The sequence below is a fragment of the Hyperoodon ampullatus genome, assembly GCF_949752795.1.
Source record: "Hyperoodon ampullatus genome assembly, chromosome: 5".
NCBI lineage: Eukaryota > Metazoa > Chordata > Mammalia > Artiodactyla > Ziphiidae > Hyperoodon > Hyperoodon ampullatus.
The window spans coordinates 71,622,581-71,650,265 of record NC_136918.1 but is presented as its reverse complement, the minus strand read 5'-3'; the positions used below and the strand labels follow the sequence as shown (position 1 = coordinate 71,650,265).

Below are 27,685 nucleotides of genomic sequence, written 5' to 3'. Positions count from 1 at the left end.
AGGACAGAAGTTCGAAATAACTTTGCCAGGATGGCAGGAAATTCTCTATGCCTTGCGTTTGGTGTCTTACATGTTGGGGATGTTTTCATTTATGCTTTTAACAGTTCTTTATTGACATCTACTATGTGCGGGGCTCTGTAAGCTTGAGGTCCCTGTAACCTGTTCAACAGGGTATTCACAGGCAATTGGAAATGCCCACATGGAACTCAGGCATCCTGTGAACAATAACAGGAGGCAGTGGAGTGGATGAAGTCACATGCAGGAGGAGAGAGCAGTGAGAGAAGGGAGGAGAGATGAGGACCAGCTCTGGAGTCTAACATGAAGCAGGGGACAGAAGATGAAAGGTAGCGAAGATTAGAAAACGAAGGTCAAAGACTGCAGAGGACAATATGGAAGGAGAGGATGAAAAATACGGGCAAGGTCAACACTATAACATCCCCTAGAGGAGATAAAGAAGCTGAGGATGGAAAGGCAACCACAGGAAAGGACTGTTAAGAGGTCACCTCTGGTTTTAATGAGCACAGTTTTAATGACATGCTGGGGAAAGAAGCTAGACGGTTGTTGGCTGATGAGTAATGAGAGGTAAATAAGGAAAGAGTCTGAGATCAGATGACTTTGGTAAGCTACTTGGGAAGAAAAGGGAGGCTCTGGGGTAGCCGAGGCAATGGCAGAGCTCAGGACACAACTGAGGGTTTTTTGGGGTTTTTTTTAAGCGTGTAAGAGACTTGAGGAAAACACAAGGCACTGAAGACGAGAGAGGAGATAACGATAGAATAAGGACCCAAGGAGATAGGAGGAGATGTGATCAAGCACATTTGGTGGATAGAAGGAAGGACACTTTCTCCCCAGATGGGGTAGGTCTCTTGTTTTGTTGCAAATAACAACAGGAACAGAAATTAATCACTGGTTTGCAGAATGAAGGTTTGAGGGTGAGGACGTTCTTGAGGAAAACCAGGGTGCTGTTGGCAGAAAAGTAGCAAAGGATGTTGGGTCAGAAAAATAAATAAATATTAAAAAAACCCAAAACCCCAGAAAACTAGGTATCTGCTACCGCTGTGACCAGGAAGTGAGGATACTTTGGAGGAGGGGACACTGAGGAAGTCCAGGTGAACGGCCTCTGTTTCATGTGCGAGGCAGGAGGCCTGACTTGGCAATTCTGTACAGGCTTTGCAGCGACCTCCATGGACCCCAGCACTCCCACCCACCCACATCCCCCTCTTCCCGTTTCCTCAGGAGTGAGGGGGAATGAAAGTTGACGAGGTGAACTAATACCAAATGAAAGAAGAAATGCCGATCCTGAGTTGGAAAGAGGTCCCATGCAGAGGTGGAAATACCTGTGGGTGTGATGGGGCGTGCGGGGGAGAAAATACAAGCCATTCCAATCAGGGAAGATAGCTTTTCAAGTTCATTACTTAAGGGGGAAAAAAAGGCCCAGTAAAGATTGCAGAAAAACAATAAGCTCATGGAAAGTGCTGAGAAAAGCTGGTTTATTCTCGGTGCGTCTCCCTATTTTTATAACTTACCTCAACTCTTCTTCAGACAGGAATGGTGGGTCCCAATAACGTTGGGTGGTGAGAGACACCATCAGTGTAGATACTCACGGGGTAGTCTCCAGGGAGGTGTTATGGAAGGTGCTGGGGAGCGTGGGTAGTTAGCCTGCCTGGCTTTCTGAACAAGGAGGATTAATGTGCATGTGGACATGCAGAGAGGCTTTATCTTCAGAACAGATTTCAGAAATGAAAAAGCAAACAAAGCTGATTATGAGGAAAATAGATTTGCCGGAACCAAATTGTAGGAACAGACGGGGGGCAGAAGTAATGGTTACAAGCTCTCCAAAGTGTGAATGCCCCAGAACTCAGACGTGGAGACTGTGTATGTTTGGGTCTGCCAACTAGGGCGCCTCCGTGGTCCCGGAACAAATCAGGGAGGAATGAGGAGCAGGAGCCATTGTTCGGAGGAGCTGCCCCACCCTTAGAGTCTGCACAGAAAGAAGGCAGACACCTGCCTCCAGCCCAGATTTGGAGGAGGCCCCTGGCCTTGCTGACTCCAGAATTTTGCCCCTAGAATTTGGGCATTGAACTATGGATGTTTGGATGTCTCCAGAAAACCTGCCCCTTCAGACTGGCCTGTCTATCTCCTCTCAACCCTTCTGAGCCAACTTCAACCCTGCCTCTTCCATGGACCCTTCTTCAGGCATCCATGTTCCAGGGCTCCCTCATCCCTTCTCGGAATTCCAATGGTGGATCCTTCATTTAACACTTAAATTGGGTCCTTCTTCACTGCTTTCCCTTCCCTGTGCATTCGCCTCATCTCCCCAGTGGGGCTGTAGAATCCTAGAGGGCAGGCTCCTTGACTGGTTCTTTTGGGGTCCCTAGAACCTAGCACAGTGCCTGGCAGGTCGCTGATGCTCAGAACATGTTTATTGGTTGGATGCTCCCTTGCCTTAAGGTGGCTCTGAGCTCAGGAACCAGGAGGGCCAAAAGACACGCCAGCCCCAACTGAAGCCAGGAGTAGAGGGCCAAGGACAGAAGGAGAAGGACGTAGGAGAGAGAAATATCCCCAACACCTGGAGGTGCCATGGCGCCATCCCAGAGTCAAAGCCTGTCTCTTTGACAGTTGCTGCTGAAAGTCCCCAGAGCTGTGGGAGGTCCTTGCCTGCAAGGATCACGCTTCCTGTGGGATTTCCAGTCATCCACTCACTAGGAGAGATTCGAGGAGGGCTTGCTGATTCATGTGTTTTAACTTCTCTGAGAATTATTCCATGTGAGCATTCCATGGCAGCGCTGTGAAGGCAGATGGCCCTCCTCCTGGGAGAAGCTGGGTTCCTGTTCACTTCTGAGCTGGGTTCTAGAGTTCCCCCCATCAGTTCTGTGAGCTACCCCCATTCATTCATTCATTCATTCATTCACTTGACAAATATTCCCCGGACCCCTCTTACATCTGCTCCAGGCACTGGGGATAGAGCAAAAGCAAAATCGACAAAAATCCTTGCCCTTGAAGACCTTACATTTTAGTTGGGGGAAACAGATTATAAAGAAGTTGAGAAATGTGTACTGTTAGGTGGATGTAAGTGCATAAAAATAAAAGGAAGGTGGATGAGGGCATTTGTGTGGGAACTGTATTTTTTTTAACAAGGCAGTCAGGGAAGTCACCCTTGGGAAAGTGACACATGAGCTGAAGGAGGTGGGGAAGTCAGCCCTGTGATAGTCTGGGGAAGTGTCCAGAGCAGGAATGTGTCCCAGCATGTTAAGGAAAAGCAGGGTGTCAGGGTGGTGACCACAGAGGGAAGTGGAGATTACAGAGGAGGTCAGAAGAGGCAGTGGAGGCCAGGTCCTGGAGAGCTCTGTATGCTTTGCATGGTGGGAGATGGAAGTTCACCAGAAGTTTCAGAGCACAGTGGCAATGAGCTCTGACTTGTGTTTTAACAATATTCCTCTGGCCACCAAGTAAGAGAAAGGTTAGAGACAAGGAGACCGTCGTGAGGCTATTGCAGTGATCTAGGAGAGAGATGGTGGCAATGGAGGTGGTGAGAAATAACTCAGGTCCAGATATATTTTGAAGGAAGAACAGGCAGAATTTACTTCCTGATGGGTTGGGTGGGTTGGGTATGGGTGTGAGATGAAGAGATGAATGAGAACTGATGTCGTCTTAGTCTTTTCAAGCTGCTATAACAAAATACCACAGACTGGGTGACCTATAAACAACATTTAGTTCTCTTAGTTCTGGAGGCTGAAGTCTAAGATCCTGGCACCAGCATGGTCAGGTGAGGACTCCCTTCTAAGTCGCAGAGTTTTGTTGTGTCCTCACATGGTGGAATGGGGCAAGGCATCTCTCTGGGGTTTCTTTTATAAGGGTATCAATCTCATTAGGTTATGACAACCTTCATGACTTAATGACCTCCCAAATGCCCCACCTCCAAACACCATAACTTTGAATTTCAACATACAAATTTGGCAGTTGGGATTTGGGTGGGGCACAAACATTCAGATTATGACAGATGCCAACATTTTAGCCTGAAGGACTGGAAGAATATGGTTGCTCCAAATCTTTGCAGGAAGTTCCATTTCCTACAGCTTGTGTTTCTAGATATGGGGGTTGCCATTGTAATCATGTCAGCCACTGGATAGGTGACTTTCTGCTTCCTGACACCTTCCCATCAGCTGAGATCTGTAAACACATTTGGTCCTTCTCCAGCACCTTCCTCTCTATCCTCCATTGCCAAGGAAGAGAACAAAAACCAAGGTGACCAACGTGTAGCAGCTTTGTTTTCTCACCCAGCTTGGATTATAGAGAAATACTTGCCATCGGACTCCTTCAGAGTTGCTTGATTTGATTTACGAATCATGTATTCTGTACATGGCCAGTATTTATCTTTGCAAGTGATGTGCGTTCTTTTTGGTACTGAGGATTCATCTGGGAAACCCTGAAGGATATTTTGAATCCTTTTGATTTAGATTTAAGAAAACTAAGGCCTAACTCTCACAACAGCACAACTAGTTCACAGAAAAGCAGAATTAGATCCCAGTCTCCAGGTCAAAAAATGAAAAAAAATCCTAGTGCACTTACCATATGAAATCATTGCTAAATTGAGTGATATTGGGGATGAGATGTAAATTCAAAGATGAATAACATACAGCCTTAGAGAGATTGGAATCTATGGAGAAAGGTGAAATAACCTCCTTTTCCGTCCTTCCTCCTTTCCTCCTTACTTCCAGAAAGACGTATTTAATGTCAAACATTACAGGAATTATGCAAGATGCTAGAGAGACAAACATACCAAATAGGCCCGGTCCCTGCTCTTGAAGGGCACCCTGCTGAGGGAGACATTGGCCTCCAAGTTAACTTACAAAAGGAAGTGGAAAAAATCTGTTTTAGAAGAAAGCTATAAACAAAGAGCCATTAGATTCTAGAGAAAGGAGTATTTAAAAAAATTTTTTTGAAATATAGTTGATTTACAATATTGTGTTTCAGGTATACAGCATAGTGATTTTTTTTTTTTGCAGATATATTTGATTATAGGTTATTGCAAGGTATTGGATATAATTCCCTGTGCTATCCAGTAAATCCTTGTTGCTTATCTATTTCATGTATAATATTGTGTATCTGATAATGCCATACTCCTAATTTGTCCCTCCCACTCCTCCCTTTCCCCTTTGGTAACCATAAGTTTGTTTTCTATGTCTCTGAGTCTATTTCTGTTTAGTATATAGATTCATTTCTATTATTTTTTAGATTTCACATATAAGTGATATCATATAGTATTTGTCTTTCTCTATGTGACTTACTTCATTAAGTGTGATATCCTCTAGGCCCATCCATGTTGATGAAAATGACAACATATTATTCTTTTTTATGGCTGGGTAGTATTCCATTGTATATACCACATCTTCTTTACTATTCATCTATTGATGGGCACTTGGGTAGCTTCCATGTCTTGGCTATTGTAAACAGTGTTGCTATGAACATTGGGGTGCATATGTCTTGAGAAAGGAGTATTTAATACTGAGTTTTGGGACTAGGGAACTTTGCAGAGAAGTGGCAGTACGTGAGCTGGTTAGTTAAAGAATGGAAATTTCAGCAAAAGGGGGTGGAATATTTCAGACTGAGGGAACAGTGAGAGTTGCCGTAGCAGGTGTCAGTTTTAGAGAACAGCTCTGAGCTGACACTTGAGGGGGTTTCAGGAGGAGATGAGGAGGTGGGTCAGGAAAGGGAGTGAAACCTCCCTTGTGGCGAGATTAAGCATGTTCACTCACTGCTAAAGTGGGAGTGTGGTCCTCACAGGCTGGCGTTCTTATGTGGTGCCCTCCAAGGAGACACATAGGCAGGGAGAGGCTTGTGGCAGAGCTCCCTCCTGGACTTTTCAGGGAAATGTATGGAACATCTCATCTAACTAAATCAGTGCACACAGAGAAAGAAGGCAACTACCAGCTAGGCCAGAAACACAGTGAGGAAAGGACCTGGTTTGGGGAAGGGGAAGAGCTTCAGTCGGCAGGACACACAGGGAAGTGGACCAAACAGACTCTTCTACCTCTTTCCTCCCTGCTCACCCCAATATCCTCTTGCCTCTGGAAAAGATGGGGCCTGGGTAAAATTGGGAGGGCCCATCAGCTCGTCTGACATGTGAGGAAGTACCCAAGATTCCAAAAACTGCCCATTAGTCTCACACAGATGCTCAATATTTCATGAAAGATTTAATCCTTTAGCTGAAAAAAAAAAAAGATAAAATGCAAACTCTTTTGAGGAAGCAGTGCAGCTTGAAAGAGCACTGGATCAAGAGTCTAGAAACCTGACCTCATCTGACTCTTCACCTAAGTAGATCACCTCATCTGTAGTTTCCCAACAGGCTGCCCCTTCTAAAATCCTGGAGAGTCTTTAAATCTACCCTGATTCCCAGGTTTCACTCAGATCCACTGAATCAGAAGCTCCATGAAGCTGAATTCAGTACCTGCACTGTATAGGCTTTTTGTGTGCTCAGTGCTATTCACTGGCTATTTCCTATCCAGCTCACTTCTGGGAACCAGGCAGAGTTGCATTCCGTGGCCCTCCTGCAGTTGTGTGGGGCTCTGTGGCCGGTTCTGGCCACTGAGTTGCGAGTGGAAAGGGCCATTGTCTCTGCTCCCGGATGAGCACTGAATGGACAGAGTGAGAGAGTCCCCCACTGCCTTTTCCTTCTGGCATGGGATCAGCCACTCTGGGGTCTCCGAGGTACCCCACGAAGCAGAGCACTCTGCCTGCTGCAGTAGATACAGGTGGAGCCTGAGTGAAAAGTAACCCGTGTCATGATGAGCCACTGGAACGGGGAGCTTGCTGCTTAGCACAGCGTAACCTGGTGCAGACCAACTGATAAACATCCTCGAGTGGTTCTTGTACAGCCAGCCCGATGCTGGACAGGCCTCAAAGAACCCCTGGCTAGGTGACCTTTCCGGTGCCTTCCAAATCTAAACGTTTTTGGTTCTGGAAGCAGGTTATTAGCTATTAACCGCTGATAAGAGGCTAACTGGCCATCAGATTGGTAAGGCGTTTCTGAGGTGTTTCTGCTGAAGAATGGGATGTGTGGGGAGATCAGACTGATGAAGGGGGTATCTAGAGTAGGAGGTACAGCAGAGCTCTCAGAGAGCAGCTATAGGTGGGGGCAAGGCTGGACATATTCTCAAGACTCAGATCACCATTGGGCCGAGGGCTGACTCAGCAGCTAGGATTCCTGCCTTTACCGTATCAAATTTTCCTGGCATTAGAAATTTTAGAATGGGTTGATAATCTGCTTTTGCAGGGAGGCAGTTCATCATGGGTGAAGACAGTCCTTTAAAATTCCATTGCCTGGAAACTCTTTTGTGAGTTTGAGGCCTAATCTCCTTAGCACCAGAATTTGGGTCACCTCAACCCAGTTTTAGGGTGAGCAATCATCCTGATGTTCCCAGAACTATCCTGGTTTTAGCACTGGAAGTCCCATGTCCAGGGAGCTCCTTACTTCTGGGCAGACTGGGACAGCTGGTCACTGTACGGGACTCGTTGTTTCTTTCTAATAATGTCACTACGAAGATAAACTCCCACCACCCCACCCCCAACCCACTCCAATCTCTGATCATTGGCAAAGTTAGATTTCAGGATCTTTCCATGTGCTGTAGCTCAAGTCAGGAAAAAATAAACCCTCAACAGCTTCTGTTCTACAGAAAGAGGTTTACAGATTTCGATATGCCAGCCAAAAGGAAAAAAATATTCTCAGCTTGAGTCTTGTGCCAGCTTGATAGGCAATGGCAGAGATGGGTGGTTTCCAATGGAGTTTTTCGCCCCTGAGCTGGTTTTGAACCTCACAGCTCTGCCACTTGACGGCATCCAGGTTTCCAGACGCTGGCAGGGATGCCACAGTCTGTCACCATCAGGGCTGCTATGAATTTTCCTGTTCTGACAACTAGACAAGATGTCTTTTGAAGGGTGTTTAGTACTTGGATGGTTTGTTTTCAAGAGAGATGAACCCCAGAGTAGATTTGCTTCAGAAAATATGAAATGCTGGAGACTGGTCGGCATCCTACTTAAAGAGTCTGCTTAAAGAGTTAGTTACACAGTTAGATGCTTTTCGTTCCTCAATTAAATCAATGCACTGACCTTTTGCTGAAAATGGTATAAGAACTGAAGGGAAGATGTTGGGAAATGACTGAAACCCTGAATTTAGGTTAAAGCTGATACAGCATTTGCTTCACCTCTGGCTTATACAAGGCATTATGAAGTGACTAAGGAGATTATACTGAACTTTAAGAAGATACCTCGGAAGCAAACTATTTGCCTGAGTGTCCTTCTACTCTGCAGCCCAATAGAAAAAAGAGGGATGCAAGGAAAGGCCAGATGCCTCCAGTTTTATCACCCTTCTCCCTCCTTTAATTCTCAGAGGTACTGGGTCCAGACCAGAGGTTGTTGCAGAAACGGTTTGCCCCTCGAACAATGCACAAAGGGAAATAGAGTGCGGAAGGAAATATCTGCTTCCAGGGAGACAAAATTGGGAAGAAATGAGAACGTGAGATGTCAACCACAATGAGTGGAAAGATAAGGAGGGGACGTGAGGACGTTCTGGGGGCAGAGGTACTGGGTGCCAGGCAATGCAGTTTGTGAAATGTTAGGACAGGCTTCTTATTTCATATATTCACTCTGGCACAGGAACAACGAACGATACCAAAAATTCTACCCTTCCTTCTTTTAGATTAAGTTCAGTCCTCCTCAGAAAACTTCTACTGTTTTGAACTGTCCCATCTACTGAGATAACGTGTGCATAAGAGTGGGTTGATCACATAGGTTTTATTCTGCTGGCGGTAGAGTATGGCCCCTGAGGGGCAGGGGAAACCAGAAGGCCAAAAGGTATAGGAACAAACATTGTGAAATGCAACAAACATTATTTGCCCTACTTCAGCACTTTTCCAGGAACTGACCCTGTGGGGAGGATAAGAAAAGAAGAAAGCCGAAAGTTGTTTGGACTGGGCTTTTTCTCCTCACCAGCCTCCTCGTGAATTTAATCTCAGTAAGATTTGTGGCAGTAGATCTCGCCTTCATGTCTTTCATTTCTACAAGACTTTTCCGTTTGACACCAAGGTGCCAGTCACCCTCCTGCATGGATTTCTAAGTCATGGGCTTTGAGAGAGACACCAATGTTTGAGGAACATGTGGCCAGAGGAAGCTCAGTGATGAGAAAGAAGAGTAAGAAAGATGTGGCCCTGGGAACCTCATCTGGTTCCGATAGGCCATGTCACTCACTCGGACCACATGGATTCCAGTACTTTCAAGATCTTTAAGTCTGACTCTAGAAAAAGGAGCGTATCAGAGAAAGAACAAGTTTGCATTCTCCTTTAGACAAAAGAAGGACCTTGCTGAATGGAGGAAAAAGAAAAACTTTTAAACTGAAGACATAGATATTGTCTAAAATAAAAAATTGATCATTTTAATGCATTTTTCAAAAGAGCATGTTTTAAAAATTGATTCAAAGTTAGATAAAATGTCAGATATGACACAGCTACCTAATGTGAGGGAAATTAAGGCAAAAATAGATTATGGTAAAGGAAATTTTTACAGAATATTACTTCAGATAAGACCAGCAAATGGAGTTTAATTTATATAATAATTTTAATAACAAAATAAATACTTGAAAGTTTTCACAATGTTAGAACCTTTCATAAGTTTATTCTCATAAGTAATGATTTCCATATAATGACTAGCTAATTAAGTATATCTGTAAATTCAAGTGAGCACTTTCTATTTTGTGTGTTTGTTTTATTCTGCAGATTGGGATTTGAATTTTTTTAAGTAGTTTTTCTGGTTGTAAAATTATTAAAGATTTTATCACCTCTTTAGGCCTCTAAGAAGAAACCTAAAGAGGTGATATGGCCCTTCCTACTTACTTCAAGCTTCCAAGCAGTGGGTAGTTCAAATGATTCAACTATAATTGCTCATATCAATGTCACATTGGACCCAATGTATGCATTAGACACAAAGCATTGGTTAAAGTCATCTCACCTCTGTGAGGAAGTCTATCAACTCCTTTACCAAACTGAGCCAAGTTCCTTTAAGACTCTCTTAAAGGATAGTGGCCACCACTATACTTAGAGCAAATGAGAGAGATCCCAAAGATTGGAGAACAAGAGTCAGGGCACAAAGCTTTGCTTCCCTTCCATGTCAAGTCTCCACCTTTTGCTGACTTTGGAGGATCTGAACTTGAATTTTTTTTGTCTTAAAGGGAGTCAGCATGCTACTCTACGATCTCCATGAAACTACAAATTCTTCCTAAAATTGAAAGGCTCTTGTGTGCCAGTCAGGGTGCTGGGCGTGTGGGTGATTAGTACAGGGCTGAGGTCCCAGGGGTACAAAGCTGGTGGAGATGGGTGAATACTGAAGCAGGCCAGGGCAGGAAAAGCCAGGGTATAAATCTAGGGATTGCCAAGGCCAAGCCAGGGAAGATGAATGTTGTGATCGAATTCCAGGAAATAAGCACAGAGCTAGGATGAGAGACAAGCCTAAAGGTTAGAAACCAGATAGGCTGGGGATGTAATGGAGACCAAGCGGCGAGTGATGCAGGGGGTCCGAGATGGCTCCATGTTCTCAATTGAAAATGTAGACTCCTGCCTTTTAATCCAGTCTATGATGTTTTTACATTATCCAGTATCTTAAGGGATTTTTGATGGCTGCATATATTCCATCAAATGGCTGTAGTATAAGATCCTCAGTCATTTTCCTATGGTTAGATTACAGTGATTTTTAAGATTAATACTAGTTTTTCATACATTTTAAAAGGAATATTACTAAACAAATCTGAATTTACCAATTTAGGAAGAAAAATGTAGATGTTCATTATTAACAATATAAATACATTTAAGAGGTAGGGGAAATCTGGAAGCCATTAGGATGATCAGCGTTTTAGACACCAAGTAACTTTGAACCCTGAAGAAGGTAGTGAATGAACAGGCAAAGCCGTGGAGATGTATGTAAGTTATGGACTTTTTCTCTTTTTTTTTAATCCAAAACACTGTAAATGGAAAAATGTTAGAGATTTTCTTTTTTAGTGAAGAATAAATAAAGTCAGGACTAAATTAGATGGTGAAGAAGATTCACCTCAGATCTATTATTGTATTTTTTAAAAACTTGCTCTAAATTCAGTTTCCATTTGTTAATTTTAAAAACCTTTGAGTGCTATTTATAGTGAGTTTTGTTCTTGTAGACAAGGCATAAGTGATTTATGGCCAAAGGGCTGCTCTCTGCTGTCTGTGCTGGGGGAAGTCCAATAAATTCAGTCATGAAGCCCAAGGGAGGTAACTGCTTACCAGTTACCTGGTAACTGCTGATTGAAAGGCAGGTATGGTAACCAGTGCTAGGACCCTCCCTTCAAGCCAGCAAAAAGCAGAGGAGGATGGATCTTGTATCTGGAGCCAATCCCATCTAAAATTTTTTTGCTTCTGAAAATAAGATTCGAGCAAGGTCTTCAACAGGAACCAAGAGTGGAATTGAGTTCAGAGTTCCTAGAAGATTGGGAGGATGCAGAGAAGTTCAACACTGGGGCTGTGAGAACCCTTTCACAGAGCAAAGAGCAGTATGGCCAGGACGTCCTGCTTCTCCCAGCCTGGTTCCTACATCATGCCTTAGATGTCCTAAATAACAGTCCAACACCAGGGTTCTCAATACTTTGTGACTCTGAGCTGATTCTCTTCAGTCTGCCCTCTTGGTCAGTCCTAGTGGGGCCCCTAATCAAGATAGCATCTCTGTAGTGCAGGATGAGTTACACATTTGAGCAAGCAGCCATGGGAATGATTATGCCCATCCACATTCTTCCCAGCAGAGCCCCAGGACATGCTGGAATATCTGGAATCCTGTGGGCAGTTCCTCTTGCAGCTCCCACCATTTCCAATGTCTGTTCACAGCTGGCCTGCAAGTCCCTTGACACCGTCACAGAGTTGAGGACTTGATATCCAAGCTCTTTGTATACCAGCCTCTGGCTTTGACAAATCTATCCTCTCACATCAGGGGCATTTGATGATTAAAGAATCTTAACTCTACTTGGCAGGTGAGAGAGAGTGGGACTGACCTGATGGGGGTGTTCTGGCAGGTTCCCTTCCTGGGTGCCCCAGATGTTTCATTGCAGCCTGCATTTCCACAACAACAAGCCTAGTAAATCAAATGTGAAGGTATATGATCTGATACGATAATAAAGTAACAGGGGCCTGAATGTGCTGCAGCCCACTTGGGGTGGGCTGGGTCTTTGTGAATTCCCCCTGAGCACTCTTCACTTGGCTCAGAAAGTTCCCCTGTTCTCTTCTGTACCTGGACGCAAGCAAGTACAGTCATCCAGGCCAGCAGGAAAAGGGGACAGACCAACCCTCTCACAGCTTTTCTCTCTGCAGAGCTTGCTGGTAGTGCTAGCTCCAGAAGCTCCTCACCTTCCCATGACCTTGGCTCCTTTTACTTCCTTGCCCATCCTACCCTCACCCCAACAAAGAGTCAATTACAGGAACAGGCAAGTCTGAATCTCCCTGCTCTTGCTGCCCCTATAGCCCCTGCCATCCCTATGTTCTTATGACCGCATGCCCCCCTCCCCAGATCCTAGGTACAGGAAGACATCTGTTTATTGCAGTGGTTCTCAAAATGTAGTCCCTCACCTGCAGCAGCCATGTCATCTGGGAACTTGTGAGAAAGACAAATTCTTAGGCCCCAAGCCAGACCTCCCAAATGAGAAATACTGGGATTGGGGCCCAGCATTCTATACCTAGCAAGACTACCAGGTGATTCTGATACATGCCAAAGTTTGATAATTCGCATTTCTAACAATTTCCCAGGTAATGCTGATGCTGTTGATTGGAAGGCCACACACTGAGCACCACTATTTGTGGGCTTGGAGAAATTATTCTCTACTAGGGTTTGCCAAAGGAGAGCCATGGTCCAAATCCAGCCTGCTGTCTGTTTTGTAAATAAAGTTTTATTGGAACATGGCCGCACCCATTAATTTACATATTATCTCTGGATGTTCTCATACTACAGTGGCTTGCAACAGAGACGAAATGGCTAGCAAAGCTGAAAATATTTACAGATAAATGTGGTTGACCCTTGCTCTACACAGACATATCCTCTTTGGCACAGACTACGTGACCCCTTTCCAAATGGAGTTTAGGCAAAGACAATAACAGTAATAACACAGCGGGGAACCAGACACTTGCATATTGCTTCTGTCTAGAAATGAAAGTGCTTTCTTCAAACCCATGAAAGCAGCTGTAGCTGAGATCAGAAGTCTCTGGTAGAGGCTGTCACTGGCAATGTGACCAGGGCTACCTCAGCACTGGGGGCTGGACCAGTAGCAGAATTTGCAGGTGCACATGAATGGAGAGGCAGAAGTGCTGGGCTGTCAGTTATGTACCGAAGAAGCTAATTTTTAGTAGTATACTCATTCCTTGACTTAAAAAAAAAAAAGCAACTCTATAGATTTTTTAAGGCAGCATACTCATTGCTCTTTCAGATCAACATGTCGAAAAACTGAAAGATTTTAAAGGCATATTTGATTAGTTTGGACTCTTTTTTAAAAGCGATAATTGAATTCTTTCCCCTAGCAGCTAAGAAAGCCCATTTTTCTCTGTTGACTCTCTCTTCAGTGATTAAAAATGCTTTCCCCACACTTCCCAGTTGCAAGCTTTTCTAAAACATGAGCAGTCTGTAAATGTCTAAAGCTGAAGAATGTCATTAGATCAGGCTTCCAATTTAGATGTGTGGTTCTGTCTCTGATATTCATGGGGAGGGAGGGTATCCTCTGCTTTGAAAAGAGGGTATTTTCACTTTTTCTTAAGAAATACAGAAAATGGGAATAGCCATTCTGAGACAGCAATCTCTGAAGTTCAAGAAGGCAATCTAGTAGAGTGGCAAGAAATAGCTGCTGGAATTTGGCTGGAATTTTTGAATACCCAGATTGAAATCTCAGTCCTATATTTCTCTACTACTGTGGCCTTGGGCAAGTTGCTTAATCTTTGCCTCTCTGAACCTGGTTCCTCATCTATAAAATAAGGATAATCACATCTAGATCAAAGATTAACTTAAACTTGATGTGATAGGTCCCTAACATGGTATGGGGGTCCTCAATCAAAGTTATCTGCATTTGTTCCTCTGGCCTGTTGGTAGAAATTTTCTTTTTCTGTTCTAGGATTTCTTTGCTTTGTAATTTCAGAAAATTTAGCAGAACTGAGAAAAGAGAGGTGAGGTTCTTTGGAAACAAATTGTACTGCTTTAGGAGAGCTAAAAGAACATCTCTAATGTGAGGAAAGTGATCCTTTCCTTCATCTCTCCTGAGTAGCCGCCTTTGAAATTGCTTAGTCCTGGGTTAAATATATCTCCAGGATGCTGGAGGAGGAATTCCTGGCCGAGGAGAAGGATTTGAGGCACATCCTAACTAACACCTGTGGCAGGGGAGAAACTACGTGTATAGATAATTCTAACAGAATTATCAAAGATAAGATCTAACAGCGCCACAAAGATAATAATTATTAACTAATATCTCAGCCTCTGTAGTTTTCAGATACCCAATAACTTATGGATCCATTAAGAGGAGAATGTTTGTGACCTCCAGAAATAAAAATACCTTGTCAACAGGTGTTTGGTTATTAAAGGCTCTGTGTGTTATTAAATTATTTATTAATTTAACTAATAAATTAATTTGAGAAAAGGACTGCCGTGTTCTTGCTATTCAACATGAATTCTCATTCAAGGCAAAATTCACATTCACTTCCTCAGAGAGGACTTTCCATCCACCAGTCTGAAGTGACCTCTCTCCAGCCACACTCTTACCCCTAGCCATGTCACTATATCATTGTTTGAAATGGTATGTTTTATTTATCTGATTACTTGTTTTTTGTTGGTCTCTCCAACCAGAATGAAAAATGCCTTGGCCTTATTCATTGCTGAATCCTCAGGGCTCAGAGTGGTATCTGACAGGTACTCAATAAACAAGTATTTGATGAAGGACTTGATTTCTCCCCAAAACAATTTTTAAAAATCTGGCTAGAATTCAAGTTCCACTGTAAAAGGGAGCTTTCAAACTTAAGTGATTTAGTAGTATCTCGTTTTAGAAAGAATTTCTTCTATTTTGGGGTTTGTGGTTATCATTCATTGGCTCATTTCTGATCCTTATGCCTTTTATTTCTAGCCTTACTGTACTGGTTTAGCCAATACAATATTGAATATAATCATAATAATGGGCATCTTTTGCTTATTTCTGATCTCAAAGGGAAAGCTTTCAACATTTCCCAATAAGTATGATATTTGCTCTAGGATGCTCATTATCAAGTTAGGAAAGTTCTCTTCTATTCCTAATTTGCTAAGTTATTTTTTTAATCATGTATGGATGATAAACAAATATTTTTGCTGTACCTATTAGAATGATTATAGGATTCTTCTCTTATATTATCAAATGTTAAACCATTCTTACATTCCTGATATGAATTCAACTGGGTCATGATACATTATCTTTTCCATATTTTGCTGGGCTTAATTTGCTAATATTTTGCTTAGGATCTTGGCATCTATGTTTATGAGTGGGATTAACCAGTAATTTTCCTTTCTTGTAATGTCCTTTGTCCAGTATGGATATCAAGGTTATGTTGGCCTCATAGATAAAGTAGGAATATTCCTTCTTTTTCTAATTTCTGGAAGTTTGTGTAGGATGTGTGTTATTTCTCCCTGCAGTATTTGATAGAGTTCACTAATGAAGCCATCTAGGCCTTGAGTTTTCCTGTGCTTCTCATGTGTTAGGAAAGCAGCAGATCTTATTAATCCAATTTTAGGGCTTGAGAGGATGCATAGTTGGACTGCAGTCCCTTCAATGACTAGTCTACTTCCAATTCAGTCTAACTTCTGGGGTTTAGCTATTCAGGGTCCCAAAGTAAAGTGTAGGGAGTTTACCAAGCCGCCTACCATCATCCAGGCCCAGGAAGGATGTACAAAGTGCTGTTCAGCTCATCAGCCTTTTCCTTTGATAATCAGCAGAAGAACCTGGGGGCAAGGCAGCCCCTAAATCCAAGCTTATTGCTCAGGTTTCCAGCTTCTCCCAGATCTTGGTTCGATGGTGCTCCACTGTCCTGTTACTTTTCTAATGTCTTCAAACATATATACTTTTATTCTGTCCAGCTTTTTAATTCTCTTCAGTTGGATAGCTTTTCTGAACTACATAGTCCATTATTACCAGATAGTTGTTTGGTTTGTTTGGTTTTTCCTTCCTCAAACAAAAAAGCGGACTAGAATCTGGACACCCAAGTGAAGTCTTTCAAAATAATAACTTGTGGTGGTCCTGGTGGTCCACATACCTATTCCTAATATGCTGCCTTTGCCCCAAAACTCTTTGGATCTCCTCATTAGCATCATCTTCAGGGCCAGGCTTGATCCACACCCCCTTATGCAAATCAGTTCAAAAGTATTCCAGAATTCTTACTGGTACCAGATGCCCTGTAGGTACTAAGAATACAGAGCAGAATAACAGGGGTCACAGTCTACTGCAGAGACAGGCATCGAGACAGAAACATTACAGCAAAATGTAGGTACTATTGCAGACAGCAGCCAAAGTTATTTGCACAGAGAGGACAGACAGCATACTGATACTGCCTGAGGCGCTAGTTAATAGGTTATATTCTAGTCTGGGCTCTAAAGGAAGAGCAGAAGTTCAACAGTAGAGAAGAGGAGGAATTGTCACTCCAGGGAGAGGACAAAGAGTGCAAAGAGGAAACAGGGACAAGTTGAGAGGCCACCAGGCACACCATGAAGAAAGTGACACCCAGTGTGAGGATATTGGCTCTGATAGCACTTCCCTGGTCATGTTACTTAACCTTTTAAGTCTCACTTCGCACTTCTGTAAAATAAGGGTAACAATCATTTCTACCTCATCAGTTTAATTAAATGAGATGTTACCTGTAAAGGGCATGAAACAATGCTTAATACATAACAAGCACTCATTAATTATTACAGTATATGATGTAGGGGAAGGGCAGGGTAAGGGATAGGAAAAACAGACTTATTTCAGCTGGCTGTTAAAGAAAAGAAAACACTATTGGGAATATTCAGAGAGTTATGTTAGAGTTGGAAAAACATGGAAAGGAGTTAGAGGATCCCTCCCAAAGAGCTCTAGGACCAGCTTGCATGAGGCAGAATTATAGGAATTAGTGTTTAGATTCCCAAGAACACGGCTCTGAAGGAGATGGCACTTATCTGGATGAACAAGGCTGAACTTATTTTATTTATTTATTTATTTATACATTTGTATTAAATATTTTATTTAACTCAATATATCAAAAGTATTATTTTTTTTATTAGTTTCTGCTTTATAACAAAGTGAATCAGTCATACATATACATCTGTTCCCACATCCCTTCCCTCATGCATCTCCCTCCCTCCCACCCTCCCCATCCCACCCCTCCAGGCGGTCACAAAGCACCGAGCTGATCTCCCTGTGCTCTGCGGCTGCTTCCCACTATCTATCTACCTTATGTTTGGTGGTGTATATATGTCCATGCCTCTCTTTCGCTTTGTCACAGCTTACCCTTCCCCTTCCCCATATCCTCAAGTCCATTCTCAAGTAGGTCTGTGTCTTTATTCCCATTTTACCCCTAGGTTCTTCATGACATTTTTTTTTAATTCCATATATATGTGTTAGCATACAGTATTTGTCTTTCTCTTTCTGACTTACTTCACTCTGTATGACAGACTCTAGGTCTATCCAAAAGTATTATTTCAACATGTAAATGATACACACATTATTAAGGACATACTATATATACTTTGCAATTTGATATGTAGCTATCATTTTGGAGTAGCCACATTTCAAGTGGCTTGGCAGGTGGCTATCATATTGGATTTCTCAGGTCTTGATGATATCTAGGATTTTTATTGCCTATTTTCCAATTAACCAATTTAAAACCATGCTGTTGTTTTATCTTAAGCTAGAATGACGGTGAAAGTGTAAGCTTATGCTGTGTATAGCATTCTGTAGGCAACTTTATAGTATCTTTCCACCAGTGCAACCTTCGCTAGCTTGGCGATGGTCAGTGATGGTTCTCTCAGGGGCCCTACAGTTACTTCAAAGTACAATAGGTCGTCTCTCTGGTGTGTTTGTCCCCTAGGCACATCCCCTTCCTCAGAGCAACCCCACCTGTTCCTCTCCACTTCTGCACCTTCACTGCCTCTTTCTCTCTCTGGAGATGTCTCCCCCAGCCCCCAGCCCATGGCTGCTCAAATCCCACCTTACTGCTAAGCCCCGCCTCTTCTGTGGACCCCTCCTCTTACTAATCCAGTCTCCACTACCTTCCTCACGGCTGCAGCAACCGCACTGCACAGCTAAGCATTTCACTCCTACCCTCTTTGCTTTTCTGTATTTATTCTTCCGAGTCACCATTCATGTCTGTCAACCCAAAGGGCAACCTTTTTCAAGGCAAGGATCAAGCTTCCCCGCCTCACGTGGTACTCCTTTCTCAATAAATGCTCTTGAATTCAAAAATAACAGCCAGCGAGTGACAGAATAAGTGGTGAGGTCTTATTCTCCCTCCATACCCTCATTCTGGAGAGGGTTGAAGACAGGATATTCAAACGAAAATAGCTCGATCTAGTTGAGAAATACGTGATTAATCTATTCATCTGCACAAATTGGAACCTGTGTTAAATTGCCAAGCTGAAAATGGTTACCACAGCAGTGCCAGGAAGAAGATGCTGAAGAGAAAGGCTTTTTCTTATCTTTAAAACCTTTTCTTCACTGGGTGAGAGTGGCACGGTAGCTTAAGGAGAGAACACCAGCCCAGGAATCAGATGAATTGGGTTAGAGGTCAGCGTCTATCCTTTCATTTCTTCTCTGCAAAGTCAGTTAGCCTCTGGAGTGTCAATTAGACATTCATGAGGCAAGAGCAGGACCTACCGTGCCCACTTTGAATCAGAATAATGAGTCTAGTGGGTTCAAATGAGACAGATCTATATGGATACACAGTAGCTCTTTCACAGAGGCAGGATCTGGCTTATGCTCAGGAAGAAAAACCTGGAAATAAACATTCCATCTTTATTAGCCTCACCACCTCTCCTACAGTTTTCTAGAGTGGGGCTCAGCAGTAGTGAGGGAGCTAGAATAAGACAAATGTTGATTCTGCCATATTCTAAAAAGGATCCCACAAGAGTGAAGCTTATTTTCAAAGGTAGGGGCAAGAAGTAGGTGGCGGGGGGATTTGGGCTAAGATTAGAACAAAGAGCCTTAGAGGTGTTTTGGCCCTCAGGGATGTCACAGAATGCTGATTTGGGGCAGAGGGGAGGGGAAGAGAAACCTCCTCCTCAGCTGACTTGTGCAAGGGAGGGGCTGCCCTCCCAACCATGTGTCAGCCTCTTACCTCTACTGACACGGCGAGGACGAGCCCCATGGGGCTGGAAAGAAAAAAAAGTATATTTGAGGCCAAATCTCTTAGAGGAATTTGACATGTTTGCCTCAGGTAGATACCGTGAAGCTGTTTGGCCTCCATGTCACCCCTAAACACAGCACGCCAAGCACAGTCACTACACTAATTTTTGTAACTACCAATTAATTTCCAGTTTTTGTATATTTTTGTTTTCCAGCTTTATTCTGTTCTCCTCAAGTCCAGCTTTATTCTGTTCTCCTCAAGTCCAAGAAAGACTGCGATAGGAGTTCCCTCCTCTTTTCCATTCAGTGAAACTAGGAAATGTCTCAGGATATAAATGAACATAATAATTCTGTGTCAATCAACCAGTGTTATTGAAAGCTGCTCGCAGCAAAAATGGATGTATTCCTAAATAACCAAAGGCAGCGATTTGGGAGCTGTTTTAAATGCAAGCTCTTGTTCCTCTTTTTTTTTTTTTTTTTTTTTTGCGGTACGCGGGCTTCTCACTGCTGTGGCCTCTCCCGTTGCGGAGCACAGGCTCCGGATGCGCAGGCTCAGCGGCCATGGCTCACGGGCCCAGCCGCTCCATGGCATGTGGGATCTTCCCGGACCGAGGCATGAACCCATGTCCCCTGCATCGGCAGGTGGACTCTCAACCACTGCGCCACCAGGGAAGCCCCTTGTTCCTCTTTTGCCATTCTATTTCATATAACTTTCAAGTATATACTAGAACTTCTCTAAATTAGTTTTCTTGGCCTTCTTTGTTCAAAATATTGAAGTAATGGACTTGCAGTCTTTAATCTGAAGAATGCGGTCATCTTTCTTTCCAGATATAAATGCTCACAATACATGGTCCGATTTTCATGTATCAAGACAAATGCCTTTGTGTACTTAATCAATAAGCTTTCAGCCACATTGTAACTTGTAGCCTCAACACCAGGAGTTCTCATTGGTGAAGTCCGTCATTGGTCCCAACCAACTGTTTTCGAAAGGAAACTGTTGTTGACATTTTCATTGTTTTTTTTTTTCTCCTAAGAAAACAATAGATTGTGGATTTGAGGTAAACAGTCCCAAAGCAGAATGTTTTATTTGAGGAAGCTCTCTCTTTCCATGTTTTAATATGTACACTGCCAATGGGGTGCACGAACCCCTATGTGAGCAGGCGGTAAGGGGCAGACTCAGGGCTGTAAAGAGCCTCAAATACTCAGGAAAAGCAGCCTCCTTCCTTCCTCCTTTACACGTGGTGACCAATGTGGGAAACATCCACTCAGCCCTGCCCGGGTTTGGTGCTTTTAAAGGACAGTCAAACTGAACTAGGTGAGTATTACTATGAAGGTTAGGGACAATGTGCCGGGGACTAGCAAAGAGAAGTTTAAACCGTACAGTGAACTCAGAAGATTCTGGTGGAACAATCTGGCTGTGTAAACCTTGTTTTAGATGACTTTGAAAGGCTAAAGAACATCCCCATTTGGGAAAGTCTTGTTTGTTTTCTTCTCTGAAGTCAGCTCTAATCACTCTAATGCATTTATTGGCCCTTGATGGTTTTCCAGGCATAGCCAGCGCTAATCTTGCTGTTTGCAGGTAGGTAGAGCTAACTCCGATGGACCTAGTTCAACATGTATATTATGCAAATTCTAAAAAGAAGTGAGAAACTCTCTTTTGTTTAATTTTTTTAAAGCCACAAAAACTATAAAATTAAAATTCAATATAATTATTGAACAGGGCAACCACTTTCATTCTCCTATACTTAAAATGTAGCTTTTCTACCAGAATGAGGCAAAGAATTCTCACCATGCTTTGCTTAGATTGGCCTCATTTACCAAAGAGCTCAGTCACAGCACATCAGAACCAATCAACCAGATAGAATGTTCAATATTTCCACTTGTTTGTCTCTGCCTCCTGTGACTTTAAGCCCTCCCACCAATTATAGGACCAAAAGAACATTGTAGAGGAGTCTAAAGCTTTCTGGCAAATACACAGTTTAAGTAAACATATGATTTCTACTGCCCTAAGTTTTCTAGGTAAGCCTTATCTGTCTGGGTATATATTTGATAGGAATACTCTTTTTTCCAACATTTTCAGTGACAATTAATTATTCTAAAAATAGGAGTAGACAGCAGATGTGTAATCACTCAGGAAGTTTACTTGAGCAGCATTGGGGCTGGGAAGCCTGAGGTTCACAAGGAATTCTATTTGAGTGGCTCTGGCATTCACAGAACCAGTTACTTCAGTTCAGATTCCTTTCATCGTAATTAGGACAGGCGACGTAATGACACAAACAAACACGTATGGAAGAATTATAAAACATTTAGGAAGACTGCTGGCTGCTGATCTGGTGGTATTTACTAGAATATATTGATGTGCATGTGTAAAAATATTGGGCTGAGGAGTAGGAATCACCACTGTGCCTTGAGGCAAGAGAAATAACACACTCTGGCTACCAGAAACCACACCAGGTCATCAGAAGCTAGGCATCCTTTTACAAAACATTCAAGAGCCATATGACATGGCAGAGTCAGGCAGGATTGAGTGGAATTCTCATAACACTTGCTAGCTAAGATACCTTGTATCAGTCACTAAAATTCTCTGTGACTCAGTGTTCTTCCCTGAAAAATGGGAGAGCTATCAAGTCTCAGTTGTTATTTATAAGGCATAGATGAGGTAATGTATGTAAAGAGCTTGGTACAAGTTTTCTGTAAAGAGAATATTACTGTGAGTACTGGGTACCTACTGTGCAGATTTGAATCTCTTTGTGAACTTCTGAATTGCCTATATGTTTAGTTTACACTAACTTGAAGAAAGATCTCTAGAACAGTTCACATGGGAAGTCAAGCTGCCTTTGTGAAGAAATGGAATTATCAAAATTTTCCATGCCTTTCTGTTCTGCTTTATAATGACGCACACTGCCTCCTGGAGAACTGTAATGGCTTGGCTTCCGACAGCCGATATGAAGATGTCTGTGTTTCTTTCCTATTTCCTTTCATAGGGCATTTAAAAACTCCTTTCCTTTGGTGTATTAAGAATCCCATACACACAAGAATAACAACATCAACCCCCAGGGACCCATCCTATTACTGGTAAAACGGATGATCTTTGTTCTTCATCTCCATTCTACTCATTCTTTTTGTTACATCTGTCCTGATCTTTGAGAACCATTACCGTGCTCGTGTGTGTGTGTGTGTGTGTGTGTGTGTGTGTGTGTGTGTGTGTGTGTATCTGGGAAAACAGCAGCTATTGAATGTATGTTATGTATATGTATATTTTCAGCTCCCTAAGTAGAATGTCAGCTCTTCGAAAACAGGACCTTTGATGGATGGATTGTTTGTGCCATGGCAGGTATCTCCACGGTGCTTTCATTGTGTGCCTTAATTGGAAAAACCAGGCACTTCCAATAAATGAATATTTATTTTTAAAATATGTGCATGTATTACTCTGCCAATATTGTAGTAATTATAAAGTATATTTTAAAGTAGACATTTTAAAAAGAAGGGAATTAAAGATGCAAATATGAGTACTTGTCATCTTTCTTACCACACTGCAGTGAGCTGTCTTGTAGGGCATGTACATCCCTTTTGGAGACGGCTGCCCCCAGCACTGAGGAAGGGACCAGTTTGTTTTAGGGCTGAGCAGTAACACTGGCCACCCAGGACCCAGACGTCAACTCCAGGTAGCTTTTTTCCTGCCCACCAGTCTTCTGCCCACCATGCTCTCTCTCTTCAGTGCCTCCCCCGCACACACTGACTCTGCAGGTATTTGGGGGAACATCTGGGTGACTAATTTCTTACTTAACTCATACTCGTGCTTTTCATGTTTGTTCTCCTGGATGCAAAAGGTGCACCAGCAGCCTGCATTTTCCCTTCTTGCTAATAGATACAAGATGCCCCTAGAGGCTGTGGTTCACAAGGATCCTGCAGTCTGCCCGGTTACTCAGTCACGTTAAGTGTGCCATGTGGAACGGCCACCCACGAAAATTGTGGAAAACATTCTTTACAGAAACAATCCGGCTTTTCATTCCAGGGTACAGATGGTGGTGTGGTAAAGGGGTGGTGGGGATGGCTGGGGTATGTGTGACAGTAGAACCTGGGCCATCTTGTGGGTTTTTCAGGAAGCCCACACAATAGCTCTCTCACCAAACATGTGCTGAGGTCCTATTATAGGCTGAGAACTTCAAGACAGGGTTGTTCTCTGCAGGGAGTTTTCAGTCTTCCTGTGAAGACCAAGTGGGGACTAGAGAAATGAAATTACACAGCAAGCAGCTGCTATTGACAGGACGTGGCAAACTCATCCGTAGGAAGATGTTTGTGTCCTATTCGAGGCCTGCCAACACAGCCTATGAGACCATGACTGCCCAAAAGAGTTGCTCAAATTGACCAGAAATGGAAACTCACGCTGAACGGGGTTCTGAATGCAACCCTTGCAGTGGTTCCAGAAGCCATTCTTGATGACTAGAATCAGCCTTGAAAAAGCAGACTGTAAAGTAAAATTTAAGAGGTGGGCAAGTCTCATCACTGGGAAAATTTTCCATCACTAAAAGCAGAAAAATAAAAATCATTCAATCGTAAAACAGTCTGCAGTCATCCACTTCAGAAGCAATCTCACATTACTGCCTCACCTTTTCAACCATCACTCTTCCCTCTGGCTTTGGGCCTCCATTTCTCCAGCTCAGGTCCCAGCATCGTCTGTTATTTTCTACAACCCACAGAGGCAACACTGTGCTCCTCACTCACCTGTATCAGAAGGGGTGCTCCTCTGTGGTGGCCACAGTTCTAAGCACCTGAGAGTCAAGACGAATCCATGAGTTCTTCGCAGGATTCCCAAATGTGAGCCTTTCATTTGCTTTCCATGCCTCCTAGGGAGAAAAAGAAGTTATCCATCAGCGACATAGAAATGAGGAGGAAAGGTTGCAAAGGTCTGAGGTTATTGCAAAAAAAAAAAATGTTTATATTTCCTGAGGATGATTCCTGGGTTGGTCTCCCTTCATTCACCAAACACACAAGCAATGTTTTTAGAGCCTGTAAAACTCTGCAGTCTGTGAGGATAACAGCTGCTGTACCCCAGATCCCTTACAGACCTCTTGTCAATCAAAGGCAGCTGCTCTTGTTTAGACTCTGAGACTCTCTTCTGTAGACTGCTGAGATATCTCCTAATTGATCTCCCTCCCGCCAATCACTGCCTCCTCCAAGTCATCCTCCACACTGCTGTCAATATCTTTCTGCAATGTAAATTGGATGATAGTTTATCCTTGCTTAAGTACTCTTGATAGCTCTGCATCACCCACAGGTTACATTTCAAATTAACTAAACATGGCATTCAAGCCCTTCTCACTCTAGTCCCGATTGACCTTTCTAGCCCTGTTTCAAGATCCTCACTTTGACCCACTGTTAATCCATTCAACCATACCATCTGGTTTAGGTGCATCTCTCTATTCAAACTAGCTCCTCTGCTTGGGACGCCTCCCCCACCCCTTCACCTGTAAATACCTTCTCTCTCCTCAAATCTTACTGAGAGCCTTCCTTCCTGAAGCTTCATCCAAACACCACCAAGCCGGGGTCCTCACCCACTTCTCTGCTCCTATCCCACCTCCCAGTTAGCTCTGCTGTGCACTCCCCAGTGGCATACACTGATTCTTGTCTACATATCATCCTTTTTGCCTCTATACCCCTAGAAACTGACACAGTGATACCAAGGGCTACTCAGTAAATCCTCCATGAGTGACTACACGAAAGGAACTTAGTGATCTTTAAGGTTTCCCAATGAGGAAATCTCCTTCCTGAGGGGTTTATATAATCCTTGTTTGTAATTGGCCCAGTCCCCAGGTCTGGACATGGAGGACCTCAGACGCAGCCACCACTTCTCTATAAACATCTTAAATCAAATTATAGGGCTTTCTGTAAAACCTCAAACTGAAATAGAATATAAACAGCAACATTATTCAGAAAATGTCCTTCAGTGCTAATTTGTCTTCCTCTCACAGATATTGGCCACCTTTTAGATCTTAGTTCTGCTTTATGTATACATGTATGTGCAAACTGCATAAATCCTGGGCAAACCAGCTGCAAGTTGAATTTCATCAGCAACTCTACATCCGATGTTCTATGATTGGACCGGCCCTCGACATATAAGATGTACTTAATGAGTCACTGAATTGGGTCTTGATTGTCTTTTTTTCCCCTAATTTTATAGGGAGGCAGTGAATTCCAAGTTAATGGTGGTGGCTAATTGCTGCATCTTAGCTATGAAATGAGGCTGCTTTGACCCATCAATGTCCAGGTTCATTCATTTAATCCGTAGAAAAGACTCCAGGAATGTCTGAGTCCAGATTTCCATTCTCTTTGTCTAACGATTAGAACCCACTTTCTTTTCAGCTAACGATTCACCACACCAAGGACCCGGCCCCCCCAGTGGAATCGTCATGTTTTATAGAACAGCAACAAAGGCGTATAGCCAGTTTTCCAAAGTACTCTTTCCAAAATGAGCCAAATTAAATTTAAAGCTCGTTCCAGAACATGTTCCTCTCTACATTTGTAAAAGAATGACTGCTTGGCAAGGCACTATTAAGAGAAAAGGGCAGAGTCTCCACAAAGATTTTCAACTTTATTTTTTACACCAGTTAGAAAACTGTTTGGAAAAGCAAATTTCAGTTTGACTTAAAAAAAGAAAAGAAAAAGTGTTATGGGTGGGAACACGTTAAGAAATGCAACAATCATAGTGTTCTATAATCCTTTGAGACCAATATTAAGTACTAGCAGAATCTGATATCTCTAAATATAGAAATACTATATTTACCAGTTAATCTAAGGGATACATTTTGTTGTTCACTGAGAGAAAAGAAATAGTTCTGTTCTCAAACGTCACCAAGCTCTCTTTGTAAACACACACTTTTGACTTACCAGGATTTTCACTGAAAATATTTATTTTAAATGTAATTGTCATCAAACTGCCCAGAGTTAAATAAATAGATTCTTAATAATTTAATCCACATTCCTCCAACACCTGCTATTTTAATAATAAATCTAGAGCATATTTTCCCCCTTTGCAGAACAGACAGGGCAATGATATGTAATTATTCAAAATGTATCTTGTCCAGCTAGAGAAGATTGGGACACTGGGATTTCCTTATCCGAGTAAGATCAATAGAGACTATAATCTATTAGCTTGCCTCTGGCGGATCCTGTGTAAAGTGCCATAAAGGAAGGTTAAATCCTTGTAATATCTGAGACTAGCTTGTAATATGATACCACAGGGAGACATAGTGCTAAGGCTCAGTAGCTGACAAAGATGATTCTCTAAATTCCTTAGTTGTTTTTTTCCTTCCCTGTTATGGTAACTAGATTTATGAATATTAGTTCAGGAAGCATTTTGATATTTCTGCAGGATTATACTTGAATAGTCCAGGGTTGTTTTGTCTTTCTTGGTGTGATTTGAAGTTAGAGTCTCCATTCAATGAACATTTGTTGAGGGTCTCCCCTTTCCCTGGCCCTGAGCTGAGCTCTGAGGATATAAGTGTAGACTGGATGATATTTGCCCCTACTATTGATACTTACATGTGAAGGAAAAAAGACATTTCTTTGATTCTTATAATGGATCTTATGTTTCACTAAAGTCTCCATTCTTGCTGAGGCAGATGAGAGGGCATTTAAAATACCCCATTCAAAGCTAATTGTCTCTCTTCTGATTTTAAGGGTCAAACTCTCGATTAGGAATCTCTCTTCCCTCTTCCCCAAATGGTGTCAATGAGTAGGAGAAAGCTTAGGAGGCTTGCTGTCCTGCTCTCCTAGCCACGTGAGATTAGTGTGAAGCTTCCTGCTAGGACTCAGAATTCTCCTGGGCACCCTGGAGCCCAAGGAGCATGTACTTGGTCTGAGATTCCCACAGACATCTCTGGTTATTTCTAATCCCTTCTCACTCTGGAGAGCCTTAACCATAGTGGGCAGGTGGGAGGAAAGTGGGAAGGTGTGAGCCTAGTCACTCACTTCTGATATTTCTTTTCCTCTCTGGCTGAAGGAGGCTCTATTTTCCTTCCAGTCTGATGCTGAAGGTCACATAGTTAGCAACTGGATTAGATTAAGGTGATCACATACTTTATTATCCAAAGTAGTATACTCTGGAAAGTGAAAGAAGGGGTGGTCCCAAGAATAACTGTGCACCAAGTAATCAGAGGCTGGCCTGGATTAACCAAAATGTATGGTCTCTAGTTAAGTGGGACTATTCCACTTCCAGATTTAAGATTCTTTGCTTTTTGTTTCTATTATTCTTCCTAAATAACAGTGCACAGTGATGCAGAAAGAAATCTCCCAGTAAATTCTTTGTATATACTGGAG

The 27,685-nt window shown here is 42.7% G+C and overlaps 1 protein-coding gene across 6 annotated transcripts in view; it reads left to right on the top strand.

The window, feature by feature from the left end:
- The window catches only part of KCNAB1 (potassium voltage-gated channel subfamily A regulatory beta subunit 1), a gene marked incomplete at both ends in the record, with an annotated part of 412,699 nt that overhangs the window by 249,427 nt on the left and 135,587 nt on the right, over positions 1-27,685 (top strand). The window lies entirely within an intron of this gene.